This window comes from Podarcis cretensis, assembly GCF_951804945.1.
Source record: "Podarcis cretensis genome assembly, chromosome: 3".
Taxonomy (NCBI): domain Eukaryota; kingdom Metazoa; phylum Chordata; class Lepidosauria; order Squamata; family Lacertidae; genus Podarcis; species Podarcis cretensis.
The window spans coordinates 108,242,341-108,260,879 of NC_137172.1; the positions used below are offsets into that span (position 1 = coordinate 108,242,341).

At 43.0% G+C, this 18,539-nt stretch overlaps 1 long non-coding RNA gene across 1 annotated transcript; it reads left to right on the top strand.

Annotated features, from left to right (window-relative positions):
* The first annotated feature begins 245 nt into the window (after positions 1-245).
* Positions 246-16,023, top strand: LOC307212739. The gene is made up of 4 exons (XR_013837161.1): positions 246-343; positions 11,969-12,053; positions 15,322-15,430; positions 15,868-16,023. It is a non-coding gene; the product is annotated as an uncharacterized lncRNA (long non-coding RNA).
* The last annotated feature ends 2,516 nt before the right edge of the window (positions 16,024-18,539 follow it).

Below are 18,539 nucleotides of genomic sequence, written 5' to 3' on the forward strand. Positions count from 1 at the left end.
AAGGGCTGGCTGAAGCATTTAAATTATTCCTGATCTTAATCTTTTAAATGTTCCCTAAGACTCTCATGGAGAGTTACCAGCACAGAATGCAGATGCTGATGAGAAAGTCTACTTACATCTCCATCCACTTTCTCTCTCACTCGCTGAATGGTCAAACCAAAGGAGATCACTATGCCTATAGAACCCTAGTGACCAAGGAGCCAGCAGAGGGAGGTGTCACGATGAAGGGCGTGTCACAAGGACCTCCGCAACCTAGCAACCACCAGCACTCAACTGACACTACTCTCAACTGACACTACTAAGTTTCTTATATGGCTTTTAATCCATGTTCAGTTTTTTACAAGTATGTAAAATGAGATTTATCCCTTTACATTCAAGCTTCCGTTGTTCCTGCACCTGCTGAGCATAAGCCACCTAATCGACCTCTCTGCCTCTTTGGTCCTATATTGATGAACAGTGGAAAACCAGAAATCACCCCGTGTGTATTTATTAATTTTATTACCCCTCTTCACTAGCAGGTCCCAGGTCAAGTTACAGCCATCTAAATTATAATTATTGTTGTTAGTAATTCAATTAGTATACCCCCCCATACCCACAGGTTTCAGGGAAGTTCACAGGATAAGATCACAATATAAAAATACAAAATACACAATAACAACAAAAATAAAAACAACCCAATAACAGGCCCCCAAACACATTTTAAAAGGGCATTGGATGTCAAGCATATCGACCAAAGACCTGGTTAAAAAGGAACGTTTTTGCCTGGCGCCTAAAGGTGTACAATGAAGGCGCCAGGTGAACTTCCCTGGGGAGAGCATTCCACAGATGGGGAGCCACTGCAGAGAAGGCCTGTTCTCGTGTTGCCACCCTCCGGACCACTCAAGGAGGAGGTACATGAAGAAGGGCTTTGGAAGCTGATCTCAGGGTCCGGGTAGGTTCATATGGGAAGAGGTGGTCCTTGAGCTATTGTGGTCCTGCGCTGTTCAAGGCTTTATAGGTCTAAACCAGCACTTTGAATTGTGCCCAGAAACTAATTGGCAAGCCAGAGCAATTGGGCCAGGATCAGCGTAATATGCTCAAACTACCTTGCCTTAGTGAGCAACCTGGCTGCCAAATTCTGCACCAGCTGAAGTGTCCAAACTATCTTAAGAAGGCAGCCCAACATGTAACACGTTGCAGTAATTTAACCCAGTGGTTACCATTTTGTTTTAAATTTTACTGCTTAGCTAAAATGTAGGGAACTGTTTCTCTAAACAGTGGAGGAGGTGGGACAGGGGTGAAACTTTTGGCCATAACCATTTTTAATGAAGATGATCCACAACAGAATTCTGTATGCTCCTTCCCGCTTTCGTGTCAAACTGCTTGCCAAGAGAAAAGGATGGAGGATCGTGCTGAGCACCGTTCAATATGAAAACTGATTTTTCCCCTACAATGGGTGGCTTGTATTTTGGCAGGAACTTTTGTGCGCGTGCACACAGCTTCTGGCAAGTTGTGTGCTGAAAAGAAAACCCACAAACATCCAGCACAGCGATGCTTTGTTCATTACATGACACTAATCTGCCGAGATATATTTTTCGTGGTTGCTAAAGTCAGATTGCTATTTGATAACACGTTTGTTACTGAGTGTAAAATGAAAAAGGCAGTCTTAAATGATTACTAGGGTTTTAAGATATCACAAATTTTAAGGGATGCCTGTCTCTGGAAGGGGAAATCTTTATTCTGTAAAAATGCAGGCCAACAGACAGTTGTAAACTGTCCTGAAATCTACATGGATGGTGTTTCATAAATTATTATAACCACAAGTAATAGCCAGGTTTTTGCCTGAGATTAGAAATGCATTCAGGATGAAAAGAATGGAAAAGAAATTCATCCATCTTATTTAAGCCTTGTATTCCCATTGATGAATTGGTTATATATTGTTAGCTACAATCCATCAGAGAGCTCCGAGCCCTTTAAATCCACATTGACTTCAGTGAGATTTAAGAGCGCAAAATTGTGGATTGGATCATGATCTCTGGTTTGTTTCCATTGTTATCTTGCCCTGATGTCAGAACAGTAACATACAACATGTTGAGTGGCAAGATGTATCTCCGATCAAACAAGAAAATAAAACAGAATAGTTTTTCTATTTAAAAAAGCGGCTCATGCATTCAATTTCCTTTATCTTCCTGGCACTGATAGAGTTTGACTCATCAAAGCTTTTCATTTGGGGATATGTTGAATTTAAAAAAACCCTTGACATTCACATTTACTTCTGCAAAACAAACTTCAAGTTTGCTCCCAACATAAGCACAAACCCATTAGCAGGTAGTGTTTAGTTGTGACTTTTTACATCCTGATGCCTTTGTATTGGTGAACAAAGCCAACTCTTTCATGAATAGATCATTTTTCTCTCTATGCCACCACATTTAAAAAAGGAAAATCTGAAGTAGCATTCTCTTGGTGGCAGCTATATTATATGCATCCATTCTTAGATTCAGGGCATGGCTGGCAAGTCCCCAGGAGAATACTTCCGCATGTGAGACAACAAGATCAGTTCTGTACTTAACCTTGCATCCCAAATTAAGGATGCTGTAGAATTCAGGTAGCAAAGGAAGAGGAAATTACTTCAGTTCACATGCTTCTCTGTGGTCAGGAATGGAAATCCCTGAAATGAGTATGATGCGATCCATCTTTGGTAAGTTTGTGACCTGGTCCAGACTGCTATCTTATCAGCTTAAGGCTATTGGTTAAGAGGTTTATTTAAGGAAGGAAAAAACTACATAATGACCGCTCCCCGCATAAAACAGGGGGTGACCTTTGGGTGGACGCGCGCAGCCCCTGGATCTGGAGCGGCTCCAACAGCATAGGCTTGGCTTTGCCTTCCCTCAGGTGGGATACCTGGAGGTCTCCGCCTACCCCAGTCAGTTGTCCAATCCCACCTGGGGGAAGCGTTGCCAGGGAAACCAGGCCAGGTAGGGGAGGGATTACCTGCCCACACAATAGAGGGAGGATCTTACCTGGGAATCCTCACTTGGCTCCATTTGAAATTTAATAAAGTTGTGGCCAATTTAATCCCATAGCATGTTGTCTTGAGTCGTTATTCCACATGACGGGGGGGGGGGGCGCTCGGGATCTGGGGATTCCGCCTGTCCACGCAATGCAAATTCCTGACTAATCTTGATTCCTGCCTGCGTACTGCACATACTGTTCCTGAAAGATTTACACAGATCTTTTTATTCACACGTATTTTTTCCCCTATGTCAACGTTATGCAGGAGATATTCTGTAGTTCTTCATAGTCAGAATTTTTGAACTGAACCTCCAGGAGCTCTCTTTATTGAAATTGTATAGAAAGGAAATCCTAAAGGGGATTTCTGCCGTGAAAATGAAATTGGCTTCATGATGCAAATATTTAAAAAGATGTAAAGGCAGTTCATTTTGTTTGTGTTGCTGAGCTCCGGAGCTATGCCAACATGAACACTGTGCCTGCTCACATGCACCAGAACGGTTAACAGGCACTGAGAAGCATAAAATATTGCCATGCAATCCTATCAACTAGTTCTTGTTCAGGAGCTTATAAATTGACTATAAGGTTTAAAAATCAGCATGTCTTGGTTTAGGATTAGCAAAGTAATGAGGCCAACACAAAAATGCTTATTGAGATGCATTTTTGCTTCTGTAACAGTGAAAAGAGTTATTTCGCCAAGCATGTATATAATTATTATAATGCACTTGCCACAATCTTACTAAATCATAATTAATGACTGTCCTGGTTCCTTCATTATTCACCTTTAGGTGCCAGACAAAAACATTCCTCTTCAACCAGGCCTTTGGCTGACTAACATCCTATATCCTTTTAAATTTGTTTGTGGGTGTGGGTGAAGGTTTGTTTTGCTTTTATTATGTATTTTTATCTTGTACATTTATGTTATGAACTGTCCTGAGATGTATGGATGAAGGGTGGTGTACAAATTTAATAAATAATAACACCAGGAAGCTTCTTAAAAGCCAGGTTGTTCATGGTAGAACTTCTTGGATGAGGTGTGTAATGCACCTTTTAAAAGTTCTCTGCTTTTCTGTTCAGAAGCAATCAGTGATAAGCTTTATTCTCTTATCTACTATACTAGGTTTTTGGCCAGTGGAATTTCGGTGAAATAAATGAGAATTTGTCGGTATATGGAGAGAATCACAATACAGCTGCTCACCACCTGAGTGATACAAGCAGGAGAGACCATATTGTTGTGAGTTGCCGGGGCCGGGTGACGGAAGGGTTTCGGCTGTATGATCCCTTTTAATTTCTTTGGGAGGATCCTTTTGGAGGATCCCATTGAAAGATTTGAAGAGCTGGTTTAACAATCCAGAAGCAAATCAATAAGGCTTTTCCAGCTAGGTATTTTTTATCAGTGCAGAGCGGTAATTTTAAGCTTGTAGTGCTAGCCTTTAAAGCAAAAGCGTGGTAATTGCATATTAGAAACATAATCAATCTGTTTGAATGAAGTTTAAGTGAGGAAAGGAGGATAATCGTGTTTTCTCATTGACCCATAACCAGTAGTACTGTGAAAATAGCATTCCTTGATACACAGAATGCCAGACACTAAGGTAAAATAGCTATACCTCATGCAGTTCGGTGCATGTTGTGTATGATACATTATATCAGTGTTCAGGGTACAGATGTGTGTCTCTCTTCCTGCCCCAGAGCAAGGCTCCATTGCCCTATCTCCTGCACCATTAAGGCCATATTCTACTACATGCCTTCATAGCTGTCAAGCGTCCCTTACTTGGCGGGACAGTCCCTTATCCCAGCGCCATGTCCCGCTGCTGTCCCTTATTGATGATGTCCCTTAAATTTCCTGGGTTTCAAAGGAAGCAGCTCCTCTCCCTCCCTCTTTGCCGGCCAGGGAGGAGGGAGGCTCCAACTGTGTTGTTTGGCTGTGTTGCTCACCCAATAAGGAGTCTAAGAATGACTCGGGTGTAGAGCTTGCATGCCTTGTGCTGATCAAATCGGCTGCGTTGCCTGGGGACTCGCCTTTGCTCAGCGCTTCCCAGCGGAGAGGTGATGGTGGTTTTCCTTGAGGCTTGAGGCTTCGTTTGGCTGCTGGCTGGGCTTTCTTTCCTTTGGCTCGGAGGGGCTCAGAAGGTGAACATACCTGTGCTTGGAAAATCCCTTATTTTGGCTGCTGATCCCTTATTTTCGAGGCTGCTGGTCCCTTATTTTCAAATCTGTAAGTTGGCAGCTATGCATGCCTTAGAAGTGGAACTGTTTTCCTCAAAGGTCCAACTAGGCTGCAATACCAGCTGCCCTATCTGACTTGGAACTCAGTCAGCTGTCAGTCCTTAGGACCAATCCAGCCTCATCCTTTTAAACAACTGTCTTGCTAGGACAAGATCCTGCACTGCCCTCTGCTGCTGCTGCTGCTATAACTGTCCCCCTTGATAATTTGAAATTCAGTGAAAGCAATAACAAATTGAATAGTTAAAACCATACAGCACCTTGTCTTCACACACGCTGCTGCCTTTAGCACTCCTGCCTGACAACCACCAATATTTCCATCTCAGAATACATAGCACTGGTTCGAAATGGATGCTTACATAAAACAACGTGCACATTAAGGGGAGAAAGGTAGCTGAAAAACAGTAGCTCAGGGAGGAGCAGATACAAAGGACTACGATGGTGGAAATAGCCAAGGAAAGTGGGCATCTCTGAGTTAAAGTTTGGGAGAGCCCCTTCCAACTTTAGGGTTCAGGCCAGACAGCCAGTTGACCAGCCTACCAATTAAAGCCTGAAGCCCAACGTGATGTCTTCAAGAATTTGCTTGACTACAATTCCCATCAATCCTGGAAAATTGGCCATGCTGAGAGGGAGTTGTAGCCTACAATACTAGATGGGCACCATGTTGGGAACCCCTGCTTTAGCCTTACTCATATGTGTGGTGTGACTTAAAGTGAAAGACTACGACCAGGGAGGGTAAGTTCTCTACCTAGCTGTGATTTTCACTGAAGAACTTTTGGTTAACTGACCAATTCTTAGGCTAGCATACATCACGGGATTGTTTTGAGAATTAAGGGGATTGTCTGTACACAGTTGTGAGCTCCTTGGAAGAAGAGAAGAATACAACTGTAAGAAATTTATTTAGATTATTATACCTCCCTGGGCTAATTTGAAGGAGGATAAAAGTTGAAAATATTCAACTCATGAATAATGTTATAAGCTGGGCCTCTTGAATAATGTTATGTATGAATCAAACGATGTTAAATATGTTCCCCAAAGGTGGAGGACTACATTTTAGCTATGGGATATAATGAAAATTACAAATTAACAGTAGATGAGAAAGCAAGTGTTTGGAAAAAAAATGCATAAAGGATAGAGAGCAAATACTAGCCTCCACTGGAATTACAGATGCTTTGAACAAACAACTTGTCACGTTAGAAGATCAAAAATATATCAAGCCACTAGAAAAGCAATTTCACAGCGTAATGAACAACAAATGCATTGAGGGTGAAGATGTTTAATTAAATGGCAAAACTCTCCAGTTCATCCCTACTAATCTTGCCCAAAGCCTGAGTAATCAACCTTTATGTAAAACATGAAGAAGTGCAGGCCAGCTCCCCCTGAACTCAAGAGAGACACTCCATTGACTACATTGTCCTTTGGTTTACATCCCAAGTGGCATTTGGTAGAGGTCTTGAAACTGCTTTTGTCTCACTGTTCCTGCATTATTCACAAACCACAAAGCTATTTACTCATACATATTTTAATTTGCCTAACCAAGTGGAACTGAACTGTGAAGTTAGATTATTCAAAGCCGAGAGTGTGTCATAATGCTTACTGTGTACAGATGATACCCTAATAGCGCACTGCAATTCTCTTTGTCATACATGTGCTTATTTAGACATATTGAATGAAAAACACGCACACACACACACACACAACCCACATCATATTCACTACTTCTCGTTAATCTCAGTCTTAACTTTCATCCATTGAAATTAATGGGACTTATCTTTGGGTAGATTGAGGCCAACAAGGGAGATTATAGTTCTGGATAGATCCAGTTTACAGTGGTACCTCGGGTTACGAACTTAATTAGTTCCGGAAGTCCATTCTTAACTCGAAGGATTCTTAACCCGAGATGCGCACTCCCTACATAGGCCTCCCACGGCCCCAGAAGTGGATTGAGCTTGCAAAGTTCGCAACCTGAGACACCTACTTCCGGGTTTGTGCAGTTCGTAACCCGAAGCGTTTGTAAGCAGGACTGTTCGTAACCTGAGGTACCACTGTACTATCTAATTTGGTATAATAATAATTCATTATTTATACCCCGCCCATCTGGCTGGGTTTCCCCAGCCACTCTGGGTGGCTTCCAACCGAATATTAAAAACAATACAGTGTCAGACATTAAAAACTTCCCTAAACAGGGCTGTCTTCAGTTGTCTTTTAAAAGTAAAAAAGTTGTTTATTGCCTTGACATCTGCTAGGGGGGCGTTCCACAGGGCAGGCACCGCTACTGAGAAGGCCCTCTGCCTGGTTCCCTGTAACCTCACTTCTCACAGTGAGGGAACTGCCAGAAGGCCCTCAGAGCTGGACCTCAGTGTCCGGACTGGATGATGGGGGTGGAGATGCTCCTTCAGGTATACAGGACCGAGGCCGCTTAGGGCTTTAAAGGTCAGCACCGACACTTTGAATTGTGCTCGGAAACGTACTTGGAGCCAATGAAGATCTTTCAGGAACAGTGTTATATGGTCTCGGCGGCCACTCCCAGTCACCAGTCTAGCTGCCGCATTCTGGATTAATTGCAGTTTGCGAATCATCTTCAAAGGTAGCCCCACATAGAGCGCATTGCAGTAGTCCAAGTGAGAGAGCATACACCACTCTGGCAAGACAATCTAAGGGCAGGTAGGGTCTCAGACTGCATACCAGATGGAGGTGGTAAACAGCTGGTATTTGTCCAGAGAAGGATGGTCCATTAGTATGAATGAAACACTGCCCCATTAACCAGTCCCCACAACTACCCCAAGGAATGTCATTGCTTGTTAGCTTTCTCTTCCTTTAATTCATTATGAAACAGAGCTCTTGAGGATATATATTTGTTCTCAGAAAGTGTCTTCACAGTTCACTTTCATTCTCCAACCCCCTTCCACTAGGGCATTCTATTTTAGTGGAGTGAAACTTATTCTTTTGCACATTTCTTCAGTGAGGGGCCGTAAAAGTACATTTTTTGGGTGCAAGGATTTCAAATCTACTATTTTTTTGGGGGATGGGACAACATTTAGCTTGGCAGGTCTACATTTGATGAAGAAGCACATAAACTGCTTTTGGAAAACCAAAGAATTTTAATGTTACCTTCTGAAAATATCAGGTAGTGCTAAATAAATAGAAAAATAATGTAACTGCAAATAGCTGCCAATCGTTTTTATGCAATTTTACAAACATTTTACTTACCAAGCAAAACCAAATTATATTAATTTAACCAAAATATATTTTGTATTCCCAAGTCATGTTACAACTTTTTAGCACCCCTCATTTGGGGAATTTGAAAACTGAAAAATTCAACACACCCTACCCACCTTGATCTCTTTAGCAAAACCAACACAAACAGCCTGAAAATTGGGTAAGTGAGGAGAAATAACAGAAACCTTTCTCCCTGCAAATAAATACACCAATTGTTCCCCACCCTCATAACTGCTTCTTGATCTCAAGCTCAAATGACACATTATGTGGGAAATCTGTGACTAGAACACTCAACAAAAATAATAATCCTGAAATACAGTTTTGTGGGCTGCGACTGATCTGGTGCCAGGGTTCAGTGGGCCCTTGGCTTAGTGCTACCAATCACAGAATCACAGGATTGTAAAGTTGGGACCACAAGGGTCATGTAGGCCAACCCCTGCAATGCAGCAATCTATTGCCCAAGGTGGGGCTTAAACCCACGTCCCTGAGACGAAGAATCTTGTGCTCTACCGTCTCAAGCTATCCCGGCTGTTACCCAAACACTGGGTGATCCCTGCTACCACTCTGGCATTGCTATTGGACTGGTCACCTGCCCCCACTTTGGCATGCTGGTGGGACCCCACTCCTGCTGGATAGGCAAACCTGGTTGGTTATAACGTTAAAAATGCATTATAAAAATGTGAAACCAGAGGGCAATGCAGAGCAGCAATCTCTTGACAATGGGAAATTGCACTGAGACCTATATAACCTTTTTAAAATAGTCTTTAATAGCGTTTTTACAGATCAGTGTAGATCCAGCCTTGTTGTCTTCACTATAGTGGAATGGGAATTGAGTGGCTGCTTGGCTGCAATTGGTGGCAGGCAATCTCCATGTTTTATGTCTCACAATGTAATGTCATGCATCTGACAATAATAATAATAATAATAATAATAATAATAATTTATATGCCACCTAGGCTGAACTGTCAGTTTGCATTTTTTACTATAGAAAGTATTGATCTGATGTGTAGAGATCTTTCCTATTCTACTTAATTCAAGAGGCTTCTGGAAGCTTCTCTGTATGAAAGAAGCAAGCAGAAGGCTTCATGATGTTTGGGTTATTCCTTCAGAGAAGCTGAGTACCACTGGTTTAAACTGGTTCTGTTATCTCTTTCTGTCAAGGTCCTGCTGAACCCAGAAGGAGCCTGGGTTTCACTTTCTGTTTCTATCTCCCTTCCTTCCGGTGTGGTGTTCTGTACATAGTATGCTATAATGTTAAGGTTTAGACTTATTATCAGTTATTGTAAGTTTAAGTTAAGTCTGCTGCAACTGGGTTTCTTATGGACAGTGCCAATCCTGAATGTATTGGATTTGTGACCATTAAGCTCATTTTCCTTCAGCAGCAGTAAAGCTCTGCTGGATGAAATACAATTGCCACTGGTCTATTTTTTTGGGAATCCTGCAACGTGTTTAAGTTTTTACTCTGCTAACTATACATTGGAATCTACTCTGGATCAATATTGAGAAGAATTTTCACGGCAGGTCATGCGCCCATAATGTTTTTTCTTTTTCCCTGCGCTGATGGGTTCCTGAGGCTGAGCAGAGTGCTGAGGAGGTCTGGCATTGTGCACTGAAATGTATCTTACTGCCCCACCTTGAATGTGACATGAGCCTCGCCACAAAGGATCCTGGCTTGTACCTAAGTAACTTTTCATAACAAAAACCATGGATGGAGAATTCCTGGCATTGCAGAGTTGACTTAATTAACTGTCATGCCACAGGGTGAAAGCCTGGCCACATGGGCAGCCCATTTATTCAATCTATTTCTAGCTGGGTACTCTTGCCTTTTGCTGGAAAAAAGATGATCTTTAGAAGTTCTCAGAAATGCAAAGAAATACCTGACCTAATTAACACAATCTAGCGGCAATGCGGTCGCATCCAGGCTGACAGGGAATGAACTTCCCTTTCTTGAGAAATGAAAAAGGATATTTAATTACAGTGGGGCATGCTTATCAGTGGATAATCATTTGTTCCTAATGAGCGGTCATCTGCCGATTTAAGGCTGTTACTTGTATTCTGAGATGGCTCTGGGTTCTGAAATTAATTAGCCACCAGGGATGCGCTGGGCTTATCACCATCACGCACACTAGGGTCTTCCCCTGGCCACAGCAAGAAAACTCTTTCAAAGGCAAATCACACATGCAGTCTTGGGCCACGTGCAGAGTTCCAGCCGAACCAAGCTTTTCTGCAAGTGTGAGTTGAGGGTCACTGGTGGTGGTCCCCAGCTCACCGTTTGAGATACACCACATTGATTGGGAAATCTCATCTGAGGGTGGGGAGATCAATGGTGGCTGGCAGCTGCATGCCTTGCTGGGGTGGGTCAGAACCAGTGGCAGCATAAGGGAGAATTTGTAGGGGGGGGCAGTATTAGGACAGGTGTCAGCCCTGGTAGAATCTGCTGAGGTGTATCAGCTCTGGCAGTTCCTGAGTAGGCCTGGGATGCCTGCATTTAGAAATTCTTCCGCGATGCTCCTGTAGGCAAATGGATTAGTCCTTGTAAGCAAATTTCACTGAAAAATAATTTTAAAAATCAATCACTGTATAGTTCATACCCCAAGTGCTTCCAGTTTCTGGATTGCGTATTTAGAGGCAATGAATGTGCATTCGGAGTACTTCCACAACACTTAAGATTTTGACATCTGCCTTCACTCGTGGGTTCTGTAGTGGTTCTCCCTGAAAAATCTCTGTCTCCTCATGTTCATTTGGAAATGCTCCCAAATCAATTCATTCTTCCCCTCCATATCTTTTCCTCTGTATCAGGCATCCCCCAACTCCAGATGTTTTGGGACTAGAATTCCCATCATCCCTGACCACTGGCCCTGTCAGCTAGGGATGATGGGAGTTGTAGTCCCAAAACATCTGGAGGGCTGAGTTTGGGGATGCCTGCTCTGTATTTTACCCAAGAAAACCTTCTTCACCAAAGCCTATACTCTGCGCACTCATCCACTGAAGGGCTGCAATAAGTAGAATTGTTCTGCCATTTTTTTAAAAGCTAAGGTATTGCCATTCCTTCACACACTATCGCTGCCCCTGATGACGTGAGAGAGAACCACAAGAAACAGTCCACCTTTCTTACATGATTCCTCTTTACAGCTGTTATGTGTCACTCCATCAACCTATTAATCTGATGTTAGTTATACAGCGTTGTTCACACTGACCATTTCCAAGAAGCGCACCTTTTCCTTACATAACAGCCAGCATGGCTGACTTACTTTTAGCAGATGCTGGCACCCTGCTGGAAAATACGCTGCATTTAATGCTGATTCAGGTTGGCAGGTGTGATAATCAGCCTCCAGGATCACAGACTAGACTATTCAGAGACAGAAATTCTCCAGTAGCGGGAAGTCTAGGAAGGAGCCTAGCCTGAGGAAAAGCTGGCTTGCAATTTCTACTCTAGACGAAATATTTTCTCGCAGAGATATTTTCTTCCTCCAGCTTGGGGCTGAAGAAATGTAGCAATATGTCTGAGTCAGACAGTAACTCTCTCTCTTTTTTAAAGGTCTCTGATCTCCACACATGCACTTCCTTCCGTGGTCCAAGCATTAAGATTTCCTGCTGATGTGAGGAGAATGCATTACTAAAAGGTAAAGGTAAAGGACCCTGGACGGTTAAGTCCAGTCACAGGCGACAATGGGGTTGTGGTGCTCATCTTGCTTCCAGGCTGAGGGAGCCGGCGTTTGTCCACAGACAGCTTTCCAGGTCATGTGGCCAGCATGACTAAACCACTTCTGGTGCAATGGAACACTGTGACGGAAACAAGAGCGCACGGAAACCTTCCCTCCACAGTCGTACCTATTTATCTACTTGCACTGGCGTGCTTTCAAACTGCTAGATTGGCAGGAGCAACGGGAGCTCACTCCATCATGGGGATTCAAACGGCCGACCTTCTGATCGGCAAGCCCAAGAGACTCAGTGGTTTAGACCAAAGTGCCACCCATATCCCAAACTGGTTGCTAATCTGTTTTCTAATCTACCTTGCAAAACTGCAGACGGTAAGACGTTAAATCTTGCGAGGGAAAGAGCTCTGCGTAGGTGGGGATCGTAAAGCTGGTGTAAATATGGAGTGTCCTGGCCAAACGAGAGTGGAATTTCCAACCCAAATGGGAAAGGTTTTATTGGCAGCACTGCAAAGGGTTTGGAATTCAATCTCTAGGATTCTGCACTTGATTGTCTGGAATGCTTCCAACTGCGGGAGCATAAGCAGCGACTTGAGTGATAGGCCGCAGGTTCTGATTTTGCTCTCAATGCAAGCTAGCTGTTTGGAGTGGTGGGATTCTGCCAGCATGTGGAAAGTCAAAGACGACAGATCGGACATGAAATGTAGGCGGAGACAGAATCTTAAAGAGGTGAGCCAAGCTTTGGTTCCCAGCAGCCTTTGTCCAGTTTCCGGTCACATGGCTACATATGGCATAGAATTTGGCAGCCCCAGAATTTTGCACATAAATTTGGACCGGATGCGTTCCAGCGGTTGGTCAACTGCACCAATCCATAACAGAATGACCCACAGGAGTTTGGGGGCTACTTTGGTGTTAAAGACCTGGAACCAACTGATTTCCTCTGTTTAAGAAGAAACAGGCGATAGCCAGAGCTAGAGTATATCTGCTCTGTTAAATGCAAGCTTACAAATCCAGTCAAAACAAGAATTTGAACATATTGTTATTATAATAATAAAAACAATATTATTATTAATAATAATTTATTATTTGTACCCCGCCCATCTGGCTGGGTTTTCCCAGCCACTCTGGGCGGCTTCCACAAAGACCAAAAATACACTAATGTCACACATTAAAAGCTTCCCTAAACAGGGCTGCCTTAAGATGTCTTCTGAATGTCAGGTAGTTGTTTATCTCTTTGACATCTGGTGGGAGGGCGTTCCACAGGGTGGGCGCCACTACCAAGAAGGCCCTCTGCCCGGTTCCCTGTAGCTTTGCTTCTCGCAATGAGGAAACCACCAGAAGGTCCTCGGCGTTGGACCTCAGCGTCCGGGCAGAACAATGGGGGTGAAGACGCTCCTTCAGGTATACTGGGCCGAGGCCGTTTAGGACTTTAAAGGTCAACACCAACACTTTGAATTGTGCTCGGAAACGTACTGGGAGCCAATGTAGGTCTTTCAAGACTGGTGTTATGTGGTCTTGGAGGCTGCCCCCAGTCACCAGTCTAGCTGCCGCATTCTGGATTAGTTGTAGTTTCCAGGTCACCTTCAAAGGTAGCCCCACGTAGAGCGCATTGCAGTAGTCCAAGCGGGAGATAACTAGAGCATGCACCACTCTGGCGAGACAGTCCACAGGCAGGTAGGGTCTCAGCCTGCGTACCAGGTGGAGCTGGTAGACAGCTGCCCTGGATACAGAATTGACTTGCACCTCCATGGACAGCTGTGAGTCCAAAATGACTCCCAATATTAATACATTCCTAGCTGCATTGTACTTTTGGTATCACCCATGTAATCCTGATTTGCAGCATAAATGGCAAAGGCTGGAGACAGTGGAGTGGCAAAGAGCTGCATTAACTCCTTATTCTATCTTTTTGCTAAAGGCTCCAGACCCAGATGTGTGTCTGTTTTGCCCCTGTGCAAATGGCATCTGCTCTGGTCCTTGCGTATCAGCTGTGCCTCCAAGGAATGTTAATAATCTGGCTGTCATACAGATGCCTTTTGAAACTGCGATACTCTGCGTCTATCATACTCCAGGCCATTTAGCCTTCCTTCCCCCTTAACGAAAACGCCATTTTAATTGGACGCTGATTATTTATGATTAATGCGATAACAGGTTTGAATATAACCTTCAGATATATTCATGCACCAAAGAACTTCCATGGCAAGCACACGTTTTCAAAATCAGACATTTATCATATAATTATTGAGGGCCTGAAGTGCCTAGCTTGCATCCATGTCAGTACTTTATGTATATTTTGTTATAATTTCCAGAACGGTAGCGGCAGCCAAAGCAAGAAAGGGCCTTGTGGCATTTTAAAAATATATTATGACATAAGCTTTCATGGACAAGAATGTATTTCATCCTCCTGCGATGAGGCTACATTTTAATATTTTAATGTTTCAATATTTTAATGTTGTATTTTAATTTTGTTTTTAAGTTGTAATCATTTAACTTGTTTTTATTATTGCTTGTAAGCTGCTCTGAGCCCGGCCTTGGCTGGGGGGGGTATAAATAAAAATTATTATTATTATTATTATTATTATTATTATTATTATTATTATTTCATTGGATGCATGCAATGTAATCCAAAGTTGACAGATAATATCCACATGGACATGAAGGGTGGTGGCGGCGAGGAAACCTACAGGACTTGAATGGGAGTTGAATGCACAAAGGTCTACTCTGTCAATTTTAGTTTCCCATTTTTTCAATCTTAAGTTTAGTTCTCCATGTCTGCATGAGTTTGCATTTTTTTTTAAAAAAACAAAAAACCCTGGTGAAAACTCATCAGTGGATTTCTCCTAATCTACATATCTTTGTATGCAACGCTGTCTATTAAGCACATTTGCACAAAGCAACTCCCCTCAGTGTAGTGTGGTGTGGTGTAGTGTGGTGTAGTGGTTAAGAGCGGTAGACTCGTAATCTGGGGAACCGGGTTCGCGTCTCCACTCCTCCACATGCAGCTGCTGGGTGACCTTGGGCCAGTCACACTTCTCTGAAGTCTCTCAGCCCCACTCACCTCACAGAGTGTTTGTTGTGGGGGAGGAAGGGAAAGGAGAATGTTAGCCACTTTGAGACTCCTTAAAGGGAGTGAAAGGCGGGATATCAAATCCAAACTCCTCTTCTTCTTCTCTTCTTCTCAGTAAAATGCATTTTTGTATTCTTTTCACTATTATGTGCATGTTTATACGCACTTTAGGACATAGATTTTTGTACACATTACTTGGCATTGCAAAATTCAGAGGAGTGAGAATTGCAAAGGATGGCTCTGTTTCGACTTGTGTATTGTGTCTGAAGGCGTGAGTCAGGTAGGATCGCCTTTAAATCTCCTTTCCTTTAATAATAATAATAATAATAATAATAATACAATAATGAAATAAATAGTTAGCAATTTGCTGCCCTTTTATGACATATAAAAGCAGCTGTTTAAGATGGCGGGGCTGCTTGGGTGCGTTGGCACTTTCTATCGACTGCTGCAGAATTATCCCTCTGGTTGGCAATATTCGTTGAGAGATAGCTGTGAAGTCCTTGCCCTGGTACTTTACAGAACAACAAAGGCAGGTGAATTACATCATACCTTTTATAGCATCAGTTAGGTGTTCAAAGAAACTGTAGGCTGGAATTCCTCAACAGATCTATTCAGGTAACAATTCTGAGCAGAAAGACCTGTGAAATCACCCTTTTGCAGTAAACAAATCTCCCAAAGCAGATTCTAGAGTACCTTTAACACAATGTCCTTGTCCAGGGTCCTGAACAAAGACAAGTTGCCATATGAACCATTGCGTTTCTTCAAGAAGGACGCAGGCTGTTTAGCGGGTACAGATTTTTGCAGCATCGCCACAGAAAATGTACTTCAGTGGCATTTGTGCATTAAATAAGGAGCTCCAAAAATCAGTTACCTATTACATAACTTTCCCCCCTCTGTAGTCTCTTCTGAATGAGGTGGCGACTTGTGTATAACTTGCATTTTCTGCTTAAGGAAATAACAAAGCCCTGGGTGGAATTCAGTGTTGAACGATGATGGATGTTTCAACTTGCCAGATGAAATGATCGCCCCTCTCCTCTCTCCATGCATTATTCCAGGGGTTCTCCGAATCTTCTCCAGACCCAATTGCAAGGGGCATGTGAGGGGAGGAAAACTCCACAATGCAAGCAGTAGTCCTTGCTCAGAGCTTCCACTGATGGGGCTCGGTAGGGGAATCCTGTGCCCTTAGTTTCTTTTTTCAGTGCACTTTTGCTAAAGAAAACAAGAGTCGCATTCATTCTTCCCATTGAGGTTGGCAGGAGGTTTCCCAATTTTTTTATCTCATCCCTTGACTCGGCTATTTACATTTTCCCCTTCAGATTTATGAAATGATGTTTCTGGAATAGACCAGTGTAGGTCATGTGGGTCTGTTCTGTTCTTTCCAATCTCCCAAGGCTTTAGTTAATGCTTTCATTTGTGGCGCTTTCATCTTATTTTCCACCCTAGTATTCATTTTACCCATTACATCAAAGAGAGGGTCTAATGAGGTTCTGACTGATTCATCCAACTGTTGTCTTTTGGCCACTAATGACAGCAACTCTAAAGAAAATCTTGATGAGGTTTGCTATGTGAAAAATAGAAGCTTTGAGCTTAAAAATATATATAATCCTATGTGCTTCATTTTAATTTTGGTTCCTAGGCAACTTTCCTCATTCTGACAGCTGCAGCGAGCTGGATAGTGCCTCAGGCCAAGGATAGAATCCTATTTTAGTTAAAGCCCGAGCAAACATATTTCTGAAATTGGCCCATTTTGTGGAAGATTATCTTTCTGCTTTCTCCATCAAAAACTGAAAAGAAAACAGAATAAGATTTGGCATCCTAATTTTTATTGTAATTCAGGTTTAGTATTGTATCTTCGGTTGGTTTCTGAGGAAACTGGGTAAGGCCCAGCTGTTCAGGTATTTGAAACACACAGTCTCTTGCCTCTGATGAAGTGGGCTCTGGGTCACAAATGCTTACATTAAAAAACATATTTAATATGCCACAAGAATCTCTGTGGATTTTGCTGCAATGGATGGAGGCTCAAAGCTGACAGCTAGCCAGAAGCCAGCTGAGGGGGTAGGGAGCTCAGGAACATGTCCTCTGCTGGTGGAGAGAAACTCCATCCATGGAATAACACCCATATTTCTGGAGGAGCCTCCCATTTGCCCAAGGAAAGCTCTGCAGGTGCAGATAGTGGCGGCAAGTGGTGTGTGTGGAAGATCCAAGGCCCACATTACACTCACAAAATACAAAAGGGGGGATGGGCCACGACAATACCAATCCTGACGCTGGTGTAGTTCTTTTTTATAAAAAAATTTTAAATTAATTTTATCATATAAATTATAAAATCTACCGCAAAACTTATCACTTATACAATCTTTTTAGACTTCCATCAGCCCCTCTGATGATCCACCGTTTTAACCACTTCTTATGCATTTCTTAACTTTATATTGCCTTTACATCTCTTAACAAATCATCCTCCCCCTTGTCCATTTTTACAATACTTCTAATAATAGGTAAAGGTAAAGGTACCCCTGCCCGTACGGGCCAGTCTTGACAGACTCTGGGGTTGTGCGCCCATCTCACTTAAGAGGCCAGGGGCCAGCGCTGTCCGGAGACACTTCCGGGTCACGTGGCCAGCGTGACATCGCTGCTCTGGCCAGAGCCAGAGCCAGAGCCAGAGCCAGAGCCGCACACGGAAACGCCGTTTACCTTCCCGCTGGTAAGCGGTCCCTATTTATCTACTTGCACCCGGAGGTGCTTTCGAACTGCTAGGTTGGCAGGCGCTGGGACTGAGCAGCGGGAGCGCACCCCGCCGCAGGGATTCGAACCGCCGACCTTTCGATCGGCAAGTCCTAGGCGCTGAGGCTTTAACCCACAGCGCCACCTGCGTCCCTATACTTCTAATAATACTCCTCACAAAACTTCTTGCAACCCTACAAACGTTGTCTGTTCTTCACAATTACTTTTCATATAGTCCGTAAATTTACTCCAGTCTTCCGTGAATTTCTGGTCTCGCCGGTTTTGAATCGTTCCTGTTAGTTTATCTAATTCTGCATAGTCCATTAACTTCATCCTCCATTCTTCAATCGTCGGTAACTCTTCTTGCTTCCATTTTTGGGCCAATAGTATTCTTGCTGCTGTTATTGCATATAAAAAGAGCTTACATTCCTTTCTATTTATGTCACTCCCCACAATGCCCAATAGAAATGCTTCTGGTTTCTTTATAAATGTATATTTCAACATTTTTTTCAACTCATTATATATCATCTCCCAGAAGCATTTCACCTTTTTACATTCCCACCACATGTGATAAAATATTCCCTCTTTTTCTGAAGCTGGAGTAGTTCATACCCCCCCCCAGTGGAATACTGTGTCCCATTCTGAGTGCCACAGTTTAAGAAGGATGT